Raw genomic sequence first — 16,996 nt, forward strand, 5'->3', positions numbered from 1 at the left:
GTTTTCTGAAATTGTATGATCTCTTTTGGATAATTTCAAACACTCTTTCTCTCCTTTGCCTTTTGAATAAGAACCCTCTTTTGTGCAAGTTTGGGAAGTTGTTGAGACTCATCACATGTGATGGTCTTTGACCCTTAAAACCCTAACAACCCCCTTGCTCATCCTCTCTATAAAAGGCGTGCCTTTTCCTCTCAAAACTCCAAGACTTTTTCTGAGATTTAATCTAAGTTTGCAAATTGTTTTTCAAAGCTTAGAAACCGAGTCTTTACTTTGCAAAGCTTTTAAAAGTCTTCAAGTGTTACAATCATGGTTACTGTTACTTTAACATACTAGACTCTTTCACTTATGAATTGTTGATCTTGTAAAAGTTGTCCATCTCAATTCTTTTTAAATAAGTTAGTGGAAACTTGATCCTTATAATATTCTAAGTTTGTGTGTAGAGTTTAAGACGGAGTAGTCTTCAACTCTTTGGCAACCGGAGTAGGTTGCGAGTTGGCTTGTTCTAGAACTGTGACACCCTCACTTATCGCGGAAAAGTAAACACGTAATTCTAGAATAAAACTGCATGGATATGTTTGTAATAGGTTCATTTGGGTAAAAACCTGTAATTTTTAAAACCTGAACCTGTTATAAAGATATCCAAATTGGAAGGTGTCAAACATACAAGGTCTAACTAGAAGTTTCATAACATAACCATCGCTAAAGTCGCGAATAGCAAATTATACAACCAAATGTAAAGAGGGAGACATATGTCCCTAAAATGTATGTGACATAAAAAGTATTTAAGGGTCACAATAAAATAAAGCCAATCTAGGTTCCAAGGTTACTTTGCTCGCTAGTTCGTCCATGTACCCCATATATGCATCACCTACCTGTCATTCGCATTTTATACAAATACGAAAGCCACAGTCAGTGGGGAGTAACTTCGAGTTCTCCCAGCCACGAAATGTCATAATTAATATAACATGTAAACATAAGAATATGAATACGAATCACACAATGCATTAGCATATAGATGCTAGACAGTCGTGCTTATCATGTGAACAACAATATAACAACACATAGTCCTAGCATGTGAATACTAGACCGACTCATACTACACTATCATGTGAATCACATAACATCCAGGAATCCAAACTCTATCAACCATAGCCGGCTTGCATCTCACCTACTATGATTACAAGAATCATCAAACAAGAAAGGACAATATATCTAGAGACAGGCATAAGTTCCTAGTACAGTCAATAGTCACTTTGTAACTCGAGTCTATACCACGAGGTAGGGAAGCTAGTATTTTGGCTCAGAGGTTAATATGAATAAAACATGGCCAAAACACCTAGTATCTTGGCTCAGAGGTTACATTTAAAACATGGCCAAGATACGACTCAACCCTAATCCTAGACTGCGCAGACCTAGAGAAATGCGGATAAAACCACCGCACCCAAGACTCATGATAAAACCACATGAGTACCCTAAGGAGTCCACCAAAGGGTTGGCTAGTACTTAAGCTGACCATCTCCTCTCAAAATAGGCGAAAGGTCATGCCTGACTTGGATATAAACCCACCAAGCCAGGAACACAAAGGCTATTAAGCTGTGAACATACACTCGTCAAAGACTATAATGGCCTATCTATGATGAAGGCCGAAATACTCACCTAGGACCTAAATAAAACCAATCTAGGTCCCAGCTTGAATACTTTAGCCCACACCACACAAGACAAGTAGGACACCCAATTAACCATAAGAGAGGCAAAGAGTCCAAACTTGTACACACAAAAGATCATACACACCCTAGTATATGAAAGGTTACTGATGCGACCATAAATGGCGCATATTTAGCCCCCGAATTACCATTGTTTCCATGCTTTTTAGTGCCTATTTGGGTCATTTCTTATCTTTAGTTCTTTGTTTTGCATATTCTTTGAGATTTTGATCCCTTGGTAGGAAAGGAGTAAGAATCTTGCATTTTCATGGCAAAACAAGGCTAAATTGATCATATTCAATGACCAAGCATCAAGGAGAGACAAGACTAGAAGGCCTTTGTACATAGCATAGTAGAAGAGCATTGTTGAGAAAAGGATCCTTGAGTCCCCAAGGAAATCCCCAAGGAATTCGTGAATAAAAGGGAAGAAAAAGAAGAAGGAAAGTTGCTGAACTACAATCCGAACGGATTGTAGAGAATCCGTCCGTCCTCGCCAATCCGAGCGTCCCGCAAAGGAATCCGCTCGGATTCCCCCTCGCCAATCCGAGCGTCTTGCCCAAGAATCCGCTCGGATTCCTCAGCCCAGATCCGGCCGTCCCGACTCCCATCCGCACGGATCGCGCAAAGACAAAGACGTTTTCATTCCTCAAGCATCGATAAGAGAAGCCCTTCTCTCGGATAATCCCGGAGGCTCCTTACTCAACTTAAAAAGTGTAATTACTAGTTTAGCCCTTAGTTAACCCTAATGCATCCTCCCTAATTTTCACTATAAATACCCCATTAGTCTAATTAGAGGAGCATGTTCTTCTTATCAATAATTAGTGTAATTAATATCAATCAAATCTCTCTTCAATATTGTAATCAAATATTAATCAAGTTTTAATCCAAGCTTTAGTTCTTTAATCTCTCTCTTGTTCTTACTTTATTTTGGGTAATTGAAGATTATTTGGGTTATTATTGGGGGATTGACAACCTCTCAATCTAGGATTCAAGTACTTCTATTATTCTTGCTTTATTATTGGAATCATTAGTAGGTATAATCTCTTAATCCCTTTTTAATTATTGCTAATTACTTTCATTTATTCATCATGTTTCATTATGTTAGTATGATTGACAACCTTTCTAGCATGATCAATATGATAATGAGTGAGTAGTCTCTTAGCTAGGGTTTAATGGGTGATTAGGGGAAACCAACATGGGGAATGATTCATGCCTAAATTAATATGCTTTCATATCTTATTTGCTTGCTTGTTTTGATCTTAATACATGCACATGTTATATTTGATGAAATGCTAAGCCTATGAATCCTTGCATTTCTTATCATCTTCTATCCTTTCAACTTGACTTGTAAGACATAACCCAACTCGAGTCTTGTTAGACCATGCATGTGTTAAGTAGGAAAGATTAAGTCGACTTGTAGGTGTTGTACAATCCAAGAGATTCGGCTCCGGGACCCAAACTTTCCTAGGATTGTAAGATATAACCCAACTCAATCCATCACAACAATAATTGCTTGCTTATAATTTGAGAACATGTTTGTATGATCATATCCCATGATTCCCCTATGAACCCATGACACCCTAGTGCTTTTAATCAATTGTTTACACCCTTATTTTATTTATCTTGTTAGTTTATTTTCATTGCTATTTTAGTTTAGTAACCTTCTACATCAACCCAATTTGTGACACCCCTAGACACCACTAGTTACAATAGAATCTTCATTTCAATACCCGTCCCTTGGGATCCGACCTTTACTTGCCTCTTTACTAATTGTAGAGTTGTTTGTGAAGTATAAATTGTGTTTTGTATCGACCATTGACCAACGACCACATATGCTTAATTGTGAACACGAAATGGCTCCGATCAAAAATGGCGCCGTTGCCGGGGACGGTGTTTAATTGATTTAAGATTTCTTTTATTGTTTTTAGTTGTGTCTTTTTTTTCACCTTGGGGAAGTAAAACTCCTCAAGGTTTGTTCTAATTGTTTTCTAGTTGTTTGATATTTTGCATGTCTAGAAGGTTACAAAGAGATTTGTTACCTTTTGACCGTGAAATCGAAAGAACCTTGACGAATAATAGGAGACTTGTTAGGAGGAATTTGGGAGGTGTTGGTGAAGTTGTTCAACCCACTAGTGAGTTTGTCAATCCTTTCGCAATAGAAGGAGAAGAAAACCCATTAAACAATACCACACAAAATCCACCAACAATGCCTAAATTCTCGTCACACTCTATACCCACCGAGGAGGATTTACCAAATGGTACTCCTACCCCACAACATCTTACCGGAAACTTTATTGCCAAGTCCGCCTTCATCCAACTAGTTGAGAGGAGCCAATTCGGGGGAATGCCTAGTGAGGACCCTCATTCTCATATGGAAACATTTTGTGATTATTGTGAAGCTATCTCTCAAACGGGCGTGACTCAAGACCAAATAAGATGGGTCTTATTTCCTTTTTCGTTAATCGGCACCGCAAAGCAATGGTTGAAGGGCCTTGATAAGGCCACCCTTGGAATAGATTCTTGGAAGAAGCTAGCTCTAGCTTTCTACAAAAATTTCTACCCACCGGAAAAGACTAATATGCTAAGAGCTCAAATTACGGGTTTTAAGCAAAGGGATGAAGAATCTTTGTATGAAGCTTGGGAGCGGTTCAAAGGTATTTGTCGCTCATGTCCTCACCATGGACTTAGCGAATGGTTTTTGGTGCAACAATTTTGGAATGGTTTATATGAAGATTCAAGGAACATTCTCAATATGGGATCAAATGGAATGTTCACCGAAGTTGATGACAATCAAACATGGAACAAGATTGAGGAAATGGCGGTCTATAATTCGCAATATAGTAGGCCTCGCAAGGCTACTAGAGGAGGAAAGTATGAAGTGGACACCGTTACTCAATTGGGTGCTCAACTTAGTGCTCACATTGACACAATCAACTTGAAATTTGAACAAGCTATGGCTAGACTTGAGGAAAGCTCAAAATCATCAAAGCATCATGTCAATGCCATGACGGCATCCTCATCAATCCCAAGCGGGATATGTGAGAATTGTGGAACCTTGGGTCATGACTCAAGCGAATGTAGGGGAACAACCGAACAAGTTAATGCTTTCCAAGCTTACAAAAGTGGTACCCCTTATTCAAATTTTTACAATGAAAACACCAAGTTTCATCCCAATCTCTCATACAAAAGCCAAAATGTCCAAAACCCTCAAACAACATACACTCCACCACCCATGAGAAATCAAAATCAAAGACCCTTTTACAATCAAAACCAAGGTTACCAAAATCAAAACCCATACAATCACCACAATGACCAAAGTTTTGATGTCCAAAAAGCGGTCCTCCAAATGCAAAAGAATCAACAAGAATTTTTCACCCAAATGCAAAAAGATAGCCAAGCAAAAGACACCACCATCAACAACATTCTAGCTCACACCAAGATGTTGGAAACACAATTAACTCAACTAGCATCTTCTAGCTCACAAAGACAAAAGGGGCAATTACCACCACAAAGTAACCCCCCTAGACATAAAACGGTTAGTGCCATTCACTTGAGAAGTGGTACAAGGTATGAAGCACCGAAGAAGCAAGTTGAGGATGAAGTTGTGAGAGCTAGTGAGAATGAAGTTGTGGTGCAAGGTCCCAAAGAAGGGGAATCATCAAAAGAAGAAAGCTCAAAGAAAAATGAAGACAAAGCCAAAGAAAAGGAGCCCATTGTGATTAGACTTCCTTTTCCAAGTCGTCAAGCCAAGCCTAAATTTGATGATCAACTTGGGAAGTTCATGGAGATTGTGAAGAACTTAGAAGTCTCAATTCCTTTCACGGAATTAATCAATCACGTTCCGGCCTATGCAAAGTACATGAAAGATATCCTCACAAAGAAGAAGTCAATCCGGAAACTTGAGACTATCGCCTTCACCAAGGTGAGTAGTGCCATACTTCAAGGGAGTTCACCTCCAAAATTAAAGGATCCGGGAAGCTTCTCAATACCGTGTACCATTGGCGACACAACGATCAACAAGGCCTTATGTGATCTAGGGGCTAGTGTGAGTGTCATGCCGTACTCGGTAAGTAAAAGGTTGGGAATGGGAGAGCTTAAATGTACCAATATCACTCTTCAAATGGCCGATAGATCGACGAAGACACCGCTAGGGATATGGGAAGATGTCCCCGTGCGAATTGGGAAGTTTTTCATCCCGGTGGACTTTGTCATTGTTGATATGGAGGAAGATTCCAACATTCCAATCATCTTAGGAAGACCTTTCCTACACACCGCGGGTGCGGTGATTGATGTGAAACATGGAGAGCTCACTCTAGAAGTAGGAGATGAAAGCATAACTTTTAATCTTGACAAGACCATGAGAGCTCCTCGTTTGCATGAGCCATGTTTCATGATTGATCATTATAGCCGAAAAGATGAAAAGAAGAAATCGGAACTCCAATGGAGGAAGAAAGTTGAAGATGCTCCATTCAAAGAGCAAGTGAATTTTGACAAGGAGAGCTTGCAAAGCTCATCAAAATCAACCAAGGAAGAAGAAGATGGCCTCATTGGCCAAGAGAAGAAATTGGGAGAGTTATCTCCATCCAAGCAAGAGATTTTCAACGATCAACTCAATGAAGTTTGTGGTCTTTGGGACGACGAATTTGAAGGGATCTTTAATCCCTACATTGGGCATGCCATCGATCATGATCAACAACAAGGGCCACGGTCTATTGAGGACCTCTACCATAACAATGAACAAGCTTTTGACTACTTCTTCAAGGTGTTGAGCAACATCAACAACACCTTGAACATGCCTCCTTGACATCTCATCAAGAATGAGAGTTTGGTGGAGTCCTCCCTAAACCACCACTTGTAAATATTTCTAACTCCCTAACTTACATTTAATTTTTGTATTGCATTTTTGTCATTTTTGGATTTATTTTTACTTTGATCAAAATAATTGTCATGAAAGAGAGAAGTGAGGGAGGGATTAACCATTTTAATTGATGTGTAGTACCTTAGTGTGGGGATGGCAATTGCCTAGGCTATTCATGCCTTAGTAGTGCCCCCGCAATGAAGAACACAAGATTTGAAAGAAAGAAAGAAAGAATGATAAGGGAATGCGTTGGTGCACGGATGGAACTGAATCCGTGTACACAAGGACCAATCCGAGCGGATTCCTGAGAATCCGCCCGTCTGCAGAGGATCCGAGCGTCCTGCTGAGAAGACGCCCGTCTTGGGCTGAGCTGAAAACTACAAATTTCTTGACTGTTGAAGAATCCGAGCGGATTTCTGGAAAGACGCCCGTCTCACAGAATCCGTCCGTCTTGTGAACAATCCGCCCGTCTTGCAGCTGAAGAAAAACAAAGAAAAATCTCTGGACAAGAATCCGTCCGTCCTGCACAAAATCCGCCCGTCTCTCAAAAAGAATCCGAGCGGATTCCCCAGAATCCGCCCGTCTCTAGGCGGGATTTTTGAAATTTTGAAGCTGAAGAATCCGAGCGGATTGCGCCTAATCCGCACGGATTGCCCCTGCGTCCTAAAATTGTCGAGTTCTTTAAATACCCACCCCACCTTCATTCATTCATTCATTCATTCATAAACACTACCCACAACATCAAAACCCTCATCCTCTCCATCTCAAAAACAAAAACCCTCAACAAAACTCACCAAAATCAAATCAAACCATCTTTAAAATAACAAATCAATCACTCCATCTTCATTAACAATCAAAACCAAGCACAAAATCTTCACCTTTGAATTGATTTTTGTTCTCATAAAGGCAAAGCCTTTCACCTTCAAAATCGATTTGGGCATTCTACAAATTGAAGATTTTTGATCTTTTTCTTGGTTAGCTCATCAAATGGCAAGAACAAAGGGAGCAACAAAAGCAAAAGCAAAGGCAACAAAGGCACCAAAGGCTACAACTCTCTCTCAAAGGCAAAAAGCTCTACAAATGAAGAAAGCTTTGGCAATGGTGGTATCAACACCAAGCTTGGAAGTGCAACAACCTCAACAAATTTCTATGGAAGCATCACCCTCTACTCCGGTAATTAATCAACTCTTGCATTACCCGGAGGTAACATTCATTTCCGATTCCCATAGAAATACATTTGTCAAGTTTGCTATGAAACAAATTCAATCCACCAAATTCATATGCCAAGATACTTTAGAGAAGTTGGGTGTTCTTGAACAAACAAGAGTCTTTTTCAATGCCATGGGTTTAAAGAAATTGTTTGAAATGAAGGAAGTAACATACCCCTCCCTTGTCTTGGAATTCTTAAGTTCTTTAAAAGTGACAAAAGTTGAGAATAGGGAAAATATTGAGTTTCGTCTAGCTAACACTAGTAGACGCATTACCTTTCCGGAATTGGGTGAAATTTTGGGTCTTAGCGATGAACATAAATTTTATAAGCAATATGGGAAGTATGATCCCGAGCCTCTTTGGGAGGCAATCTCCGGGAAGAAATTTGAAGATTTTAAAGCTTGTCGTGCTCTTTTGGTCCATCATCCGGGCATAAGAATATGGCACAAAGTTGTGGGAAATACCATAATTGCTAGGAAAGACACCAATCATTTCACGGGACTCGATTTCATTCTCCTTGAATCAACTTTGAATATTGGAAGAATTCACACCAAGCCTTACAATTCTTTGAGGCTATTGGTTGATAGATGGCTCCATGTAGATAGTGGGAAGAAGGGTCAAACCGTAATTGTTAATGGCGGCCTTGTCACGGTCCTAGCCAAGCACTTTGATCCTAATTTCAATAAGGATAGCAAGTACACGGCTAAGGATGGTGGCCATCTTATTGATATGTCCATCTTGATTAACAAGTTTAAGTGGGTTGCTCACAATCCCCTTGATACCAAGTATGGGTGGCTTACAAGTGAGGCTCGATCATTCACTTTACCCGCAAAGATTTGCCGTCTTAGTGTCCACCGGACCAACTATTTACTTCCCCTATCCGAAGAAGCCGAGTACATCATTCAACAACAAAAGGGTGATCATGAAACTCCCTCCTCTTCCATTGTTATACCACCTTACCCCTATGATTATGAAGAGTTCAAACCGCAAGGAGTTGAAATTGGGAAAGACTATGTAACTCTTCTTATGCAAGCCATGCACAAGCAAGCTTATGAAGATCGGAAGAATGCATATTTGGCTCAATATCCTCCCCTCCTACATCTAGCTAGGCAAGGACTCCTTGATCCATCTTGTCCTTTGCCTAGTTGGGCGGATAAAGAAGCCTTGTTTCCGGGTGCATCTAGGGACGTGGTGGAAGACAATGAGGTTGTTGGAAATGATGAAGAGATTGATGATAATATTGAGGAAGAAGCAAGTGGAGATGAAGAAAGAGATAGTGAAGATGGTGATGAAGAAAGCAAAGAAGAAAGTGCCAAAGAAAGTGGCAATGTGACCACTTCTCATGAGGGAAGTGGTGATGATAATAGCATGATGGAAGACTAGCCTTGGAGACTCCTACACTCCCATGGTTTGTCTATATCTCTTTGTATTTTATTTCATTTTGATCATTGTTGGTTTAGTCCTAGCAACATCAAAGGACTCACACCTCCGTTCCTTTGAGGTGTTCTTTATTGTTCCCATTTTTGTAAAATCCAAAATGACAATCTAGTTTCATGCATAGCATAGCATGTGCATGAACTCCCCCATGCTTTGACATTAGCAATAGTGTCTTACTTGGTTTGGGGAAGTTAATGCATACGCAACGGGAGGTAATCTAAATTATCCTCTCCGTCATAACAAAAAACCATGCATCATGTAGTATAGCTTAGTGTAGAATTGCATTTAGTATAGAAATCATGCATCATCTTTGCATAATTTCCATCATTTTGGCCATTGAGGACAATGCCCATATTAGTGTGGGGATGGGAATTCTAACACTTAACTTTTATTCAAAAACCATAAAAATTGAAAAAATTTCAAAAATCATAAAAAATTGAAAAATTGAAAAACCAAAAACAAGTTCATTTCCTTTGTATATATTGTTTTGTATATATTGTGTTTGTTCATCCTTGTTCACTTTGATTGACTACGCCACATCCGAGACATGAGGATATTGAAGACCGCATGGTATGATCTTTCCAATCTTCTTTTTCCTCTTTATGTTAATGACTATGTGGCTTTATTTTGATTGATGCGGTATAAACAATGTGAACTTAGGATTGCATCTAGTTTATTTGGCATATTAGTTGGTAGAATCATTTGCATTAGGATGTTTATATGCTAGTTGCATCATGGCATGTAGTTGCATGTTAGAAAAACTTTGCGAAACCGTCTACTTGGGAAGCTTGACAAGTGTATATAGGCCCTAGTAGATGCTTTCTATTCTTAAGACTTTGCTTGTTAGAATACTTGTAAAACACTCTAGGATGTGTCATGCTAGTATCCTTTGACCCATGGTTTAAGGCCGAGTCAAGAGTACCTTGTGGTGTGATAACTCCTTGGCTACCGTTTATTCCAAGGTGACCCTTGAAACCATGCATACTTCCATCATTCATCCTTGTTCTACCATACATTTTTGTCATCAAAGGGAATGGGCACAAAAAGAAATCAATTTGAGTTCAATGAAATGAAAAGTGAAAGAAAGTTTGCAAAAATGCATCAAATGAAAAGAGGAGAAAAAATAGAACTCCTAAAGTTTCAAATATAAGCCACCCTCACTACATATGGGGTGACTTTGAAAATGTTCAAAAAGAAAAATGCAAAAAGTTGAAAGTTGTCAAGTGTTGAAATGCCAAAAATCAAAAAGAAATGGCAAGAAAGTGTTTTCAAATGTTATATGCCACAAGAAATTGGGGGGAAAAACAAAAACAAAAGCAAACTCCCAAAATGAAACTCAAATATCTATTGATCCCTTTATCCATCGTATCCATTTTTGTGCATGGTAGAGAGGGGACGACCCTTCTTCTTGTCTAGGCAAGAGGGGGAATTCCGCGATCCTCCAGTGTTTCTAACACCATAGGGAGTCTACTCTTGACAAAAGCATTTAACGATTGAGGACAAAGGTACCCTAGCTTGACACAACTTGGAGGTGATTTATTGGTATCCTTCTAGGCTTAGTAGTTTGAACAAATTGCATCTATGAAGGATTGTGTACCCTTGAATTGCTTCCCTTGTAGATAATTTCCGCCACTTAGATGAGGAAAGTGGCTATTCTTTTTGTAGATGCATCCATTATGTGTTTTTGTGTGCTTTAAAGTTTGGATGTGTCGCCATTTTGGCAAGACCCACCTTGCCTTGCAAGAAGGCATCCTACCTCATGGTTGTCTTGTTGTGAGTTGAAGGGGCGGAGTGAGACCCGCTAATTGTCTCATATCGGCTATTATTATTAGGTTAGGTTAGTATTGGTCCTAGTCTTTGTCACCTCTTTGCTCGGGACGAGCAAAGGTTCGGTTTGGGGATATTTGATGCGACCATAATTGGCGCATATTTAGCCCCCGAATTACCATTGTTTCCATGCTTTTTAGTGCCTATTTGGGTCATTTCTTATCTTTAGTTCTTTGTTTTGCATATTCTTTGAGATTTTGATCCCTTGGTAGGAAAGGAGTAAGAATCTTGCATTTTCATGGCAAAACAAGGCTAAATTGATCATATTCAATGACCAAGCATCAAGGAGAGACAAGACTAGAAGGCCTTTGTACATAGCATAGTAGAAGAGCATTGTTGAGAAAAGGATCCTTGAGTCCCCAAGGAAATCCCCAAGGAATTCGTGAAGAAAAGGGAAGAAAAAGAAGAAGGAAAGTTGCTGAACTACAATCCGAACGGATTGTAGAGAATCCGTCCGTCCTCGCCAATCCGAGCGTCCCGCAAAGGAATCCGCTCGGATTCCCCCTCGCCAATCCGAGCGTCTTGCCCAAGAATCCGCTCGGATTCCTCAGCCCAGATCCGGCCGTCCCGACTCCCATCCGCACGGATCGCAGCATATCACGTTTTCATTCCTCAAGCATCGATAAGAGAAGCCCTTCTCTCGAATAATCCCGGAGGCTCCTTGCTCAACTTAAAAAGTGTAATTACTAGTTTAGCCCTTAGTTAACCCTAATGCATCCTCCCTAATTTTCACTATAAATACCCCATTAGTCTAATTAGAGGAGCATGTTCTTCTTATCAATAATTAGTGTAGTTAATATCAATCAAATCTCTCTTCAATATTGTAATCAAATATTAATCAAGTTTTAATCCAAGCTTTAGTTCTTTAATCTCTCTCTTGTTCTTACTTTATTTTGGGTAATTGAAGATTATTTGGGTTATTATTGGGGGATTGACAACCTCTCAATCTAGGATTCAAGTACTTCTATTATTCTTGCTTTATTATTGGAATCATTAGTAGGTATAATCTCTTAATCCCTTTTTAATTATTGCTAATTACTTTCATTTATTCATCATGTTTCATTATGTTAGTATGATTGACAACCTTTCTAGCATGATCAATATGATAATGAGTGAGTAGTCTCTTAGCTAGGGTTTAATGGGTGATTAGGGGAAACCAACATGGGGAATGATTCATGCCTAAATTAATATGCTTTCATATCTTATTTGCTTGCTTGTTTTGATCTTAATACATGCACATGTTATATTTGATGAAATGCTAAGCCTATGAATCCTTGCATTTACTATCATCTTCTATCCTTTCAACTTGACTTGTAAGACATAACCCAACTCGAGTCTTGTTAGACCATGCATGTGTTAAGTAGGAAAGATTAAGTCGACTTGTAGGTGTTGTACAATCCAAGAGATTCGGCTCCGGGACCCAAACTTTCTTAGGATTGTAAGATATAACCCAACTCAATCCATCACAACAATAATTGCTTGCTTATAATTTGAGAACATGTTTGTATGATCATATCCCATGATTCCCCTATGAACCCATGACACCCTAGTGCTTTTAATCAATTGTTTACACCCTTATTTTATTTATCTTGTTAGTTTATTTTCATTGCTATTTTAGTTTAGTAACCTTCTACATCAACCCAATTTGTGACACCCCTAGACACCACTAGTTACAATAGAATCTTCATTTCAATACCCGTCCCTTGGGATCCGACCTTTACTTGCCTCTTTACTAATTGTAGAGTTGTTTGTGAAGTATAAATTGTGTTTTGTATCGACCATTGACCAACGACCACATATGCTTAATTGTGAACACGAAATGGCTCCGATCAGTTACGCAAGAGCATATTCAGCTGACAATCCAACAAAATCTCCAATATCAATAATAATCCAAATTCCAGCTAACCGTTAATCTCATAATTCATGAGAACAAGTTAAAATGGCAACAAGGCAAGAAGACTGAAGTATAAGGCAACCAATTCATCCAACAACCAACATGTGAAATAATAATCACAAATATTAAGGCATCAACATAAAACATCCAAAAACAACCAATTTCACCTCAAAGACAAACCCTCGACCCGAGTCCCGCGATGGGTCATCGGTCAAATCGAGGCTGACCGGTTTAAACCTAGTTTGACCAAACTCGTTCGGTCAATCTGGCCCAGCTCAGAGTCTTGGCCTACTTTGGCCCAAATCACAAAATTTATCGCAATATTATTCTCATGCTATTTCCAATTTCTATCATGTGAAAAACGAAAGTAACACATTATCAATCACCTAAACACTTATCAAACAACAAACACAACATCAACTACTAATGTGACATTAATTCGTCGAGTAACTCGGAATAGTTACCTTACGCTAGCAAAGAGACAAGTAATAACTTGAGAAAGCTTCTAAAACCCAAAATTACTCTTCATCTTCAACCACATATGAGCCACCTAAAATAATTATGTGAAAGGACGATATTAATGAATTATCTTTATATAAAATATGAGACGGAAATTAATTTAATTTTATTTTAAATAAACCAAACTAGCGTCAAAACAATTTATGGACACGGCTCAAAAGTTATTATGACAATCTCAAACTCGGCCTAACCACCAACTACACATGGCCTCAAACTCGTGACTTAGCTAGGCCACTGCCTAGGCCACGGCCATCAAACTCGCCTAAAAGCAAGCCATAAGGAGTCCGACACGACCACCACCCGACTACCCATAGCCACCCTTCACCCTACTTCATAATCTGACCCAAAAATCAGTCCAAAACAGAACCCAAAAGATGCCTAAGTTCGACCCCAACTTCAGTCCTCATATGCAAAGTGAAAACCCATGATGACAGCTCTCGTCCCTGCCCAAAACAGAGTACCAATCGTCCCCTTAAGACTCCATTCTGGCGCCTAAAAACAGTCCTAGCTGAGCCAACTAAGTCAGCATTTAAAACGGTTTTAGAGCGGAAATCCACAAGTATAAAGCAACTCAAAAACAGACCCTAAAGACTACAAAAATCGCCCCAACACATAGTCCAAATTAGTCCAAAATAATCCCTACATGTCAGTATACACCGTCTCAACTATAAAACACACCAATTATCACCCAAAACAATCCATACATGTCAGCATACACCGTCTTAAATATACCACTTACTAGCTAGCATCCCAAATGATCCCTAGAGGTCAGTATACACCGTCTCAATCATCTCCACATATCAGTATACACCGTCTCAACTATACAACTGACTAATTAACATCCATAAGGATCCCTATATATAATTATACACCGTCTTAATTATAAAACAGACTAACCAGCATTCGAAATAAACATATTTTACAAGTAATATTGAGTAATCTATAATTGTTACCTTTTTCCGATTGAACTAATCATTTATGACTAACAAATCTTCTACAAGACCGTCTATCTTAGCAACTACAACCGTCTTATAATAAATAAAGCTAAAAATATAAATTGGGTTTGTAAAAATACATGACGAAAATGAATTTTACTTACAACGGATTGACGGAAACGACGAGAGGAATGCTATGGAACAAAAATAGTTGAAAACGGATAAGGAACGAAGCAAGACGTCGATTAACGAGATCAAATTTTGAAAAGGAAAGAGAACTCTCGAAGAAAAGAAAACAAAGAACAAAGAAGAAGAAAAGAGACGGGCGTTCGTGAAAATGAGACAATGACACTGCTAGCTTTGCTATTTATTATACGTACGTTTCTTCGTTGTTAAGAAACTTCGATAGTTATTAAAACCGTTTCGAGTTAAATTTAACCGGTTTTAGTAAAAGTTTGATAATAAAACGGAATCAATAATAAATAAATTTAATGAGTGAAAATAAAATAAACTCAGCTAGTTAACGTAAATAATAAGAAATCGGCTTGAAACGGAATTATTAGCGATTTTTACGAAACTAACGGATATTAATAAAAAAAATTGCTAATTTAGTGAAATAAGCTCAAAATAGCTAATTGGACGGTTTTGTTCCCAAAATCCATCTCGGGTTCACTTAAAACAACTTTCATAAGGACTCGTAAAGAAACGGAAATTATTAAATAAATAAACTCGAACTAACTTCAATAAACTCGAACTAACTTTAAATAAACTTATTAATGATTATTAAAATTAACGTATCGAATTATGATGAAATTAATTAATTAGCTAAGCATATATATATAAATCGTTAAATGATGTAATTAAATTCAAAATAGCAATTAAAAGAATTTTATCCAACTTAATAAAATACGGGGTGTTACAATCACCCCATCTTTTAAAAAGTTTCGTCCTCGAAACTTGAAAGTATAAATGAAAGGTTATAAAAATAAAACTGGAATTGGAATCGGTAACCAAAACATTTTAAAGGTTATTTATCGTAAGAATCAAAATTCTTTCAAAAGTTTCAAATAAAATTTTAAAACGTAAACAGATTCTCATCAGAGGAACGGAAGTGTTCTCGTTGCGCATTCAAGAACATCACATTCCAAATCCAAGATAAGGTCAAATGCAAATCATTTGTATAAATCAAAAATCAAAATACTTTCGAAAACATTTCTGAAGAGTTTTCAAAAGTATAAGTCTCATTCATGGAACGAAATTGCTCTTGTCGTGCACATAGGAACGCTAACTTTCCAAGTCAGAGACAAATTTAAAACAAAAACTAGTCGCAGACAAGCGTAGAACAAGTTATCAAACGTTTCCAATAACTAGTTCTTACATCCGATCAACGTTAAAATCAAAATAAGAGAAAGGTAATCTACTCAAATTTTCTTTTGCAAAAAGCCAAAATAGAAATAAAGGTTTCACCTTTAAACTAAAAGGGGAGTTAAATTCCTGAAATATAATATTAAACTTTAACAAAGGCATCATGATTAGATCAAAGTGAATAGAAATTGGATAAAATTTACAAAAATCTCAGGTTTAGCAACTCAAAACCATGATAAAGAAGTCTATACTCAAAGAACAATTAGAGAATTAAATCGAATTTTCATTTTCCAAATCTTTACAAGTAGGGAAAATTTGGTAATAGTAACATAAAATTTTTAACAACAAACCAAAAATGGTAGCTTGAAATATTTAGAAATTGTGCGAAATGAAAAGTAAGTTAGACATCATAGATACAAATATGCTAAGAGGGTTCAAGTTTAACCAACAAAAGAGGTATGATGAACTTCCTAGGGATAAGAATTGAAGTCAAATTTACAAGGATGTCAAAGATAGAGTTTCACATGATACGAGTGTCAAACTTAAAGGAGGAGCAAGATGAAGCGAGGAAATGAGGTATGAACGGTAACGCTCATGATCAAGGAGAAAGGGAAATTAGACAACAAGGAAACGCCAGATACTCAAATCTCAGACAACAATGTCATCACTCCACTAAGGAAACAAAGGGTAATAACCAGGTCAGGAAATGATAGGAAATTTAAAAAAAAGATATATGAACATGTCAAGATGTGAGACTAAAAGAGTCGAATCATAAAGATAACTAGTTACCAACCAGTAAGAGATATTAGAATTAGGGAGGTATTCAAGACAAGGAAATAACGAGTAAACTTTTATACTTAAGAATCAAATCCAACCAAGGTATGAACGAAAGGGAGGAAAACGATTAATGGTACGAAAGAGGATTTTTAAGGCTTAATCCATACGCTTCCTAAAACTTAAGGTTCTCTCTAACAAGGTCACGTCTATTAGGGTATTGTACCTTCATGACAAAACGACCAAATCCCAAACAAGGGTCAAGGTAAAATAAACGCTCGCTTAAGGGGTGATAAATCGGTTAGATACTTCTTCCACCTATCTTATCACATATTAGGATTTCCCTAAATCAAATCTACCACTCAAGTATAAAAGCATCTCTTTATCTCAAGCACTCGACACAACCTCAATGTTTTAAAAACCAAAGAATCAATTGACAAAGACTTCTCAAGGAACAACTAACATCAAATCACAT

General features: G+C 37.9%; 1 non-coding gene across 1 annotated transcript; it reads right to left on the minus strand.

Moving 5' to 3' along the window:
- Window positions 1-4,281: 4,281 nt before the first annotated feature.
- On the minus strand, window positions 4,282-4,388 carry LOC141616408 (small nucleolar RNA R71). The gene has a single exon (XR_012530758.1). It is a non-coding gene; the product is annotated as a small nucleolar RNA R71 (small nucleolar RNA).
- Between the last annotated feature and the right edge of the window lie 12,608 nt (window positions 4,389-16,996).

The sequence above is a fragment of the Silene latifolia genome, chromosome 11 (assembly GCF_048544455.1).
Source record: "Silene latifolia isolate original U9 population chromosome 11, ASM4854445v1, whole genome shotgun sequence".
NCBI classification, from domain to species: domain Eukaryota; kingdom Viridiplantae; phylum Streptophyta; class Magnoliopsida; order Caryophyllales; family Caryophyllaceae; genus Silene; species Silene latifolia.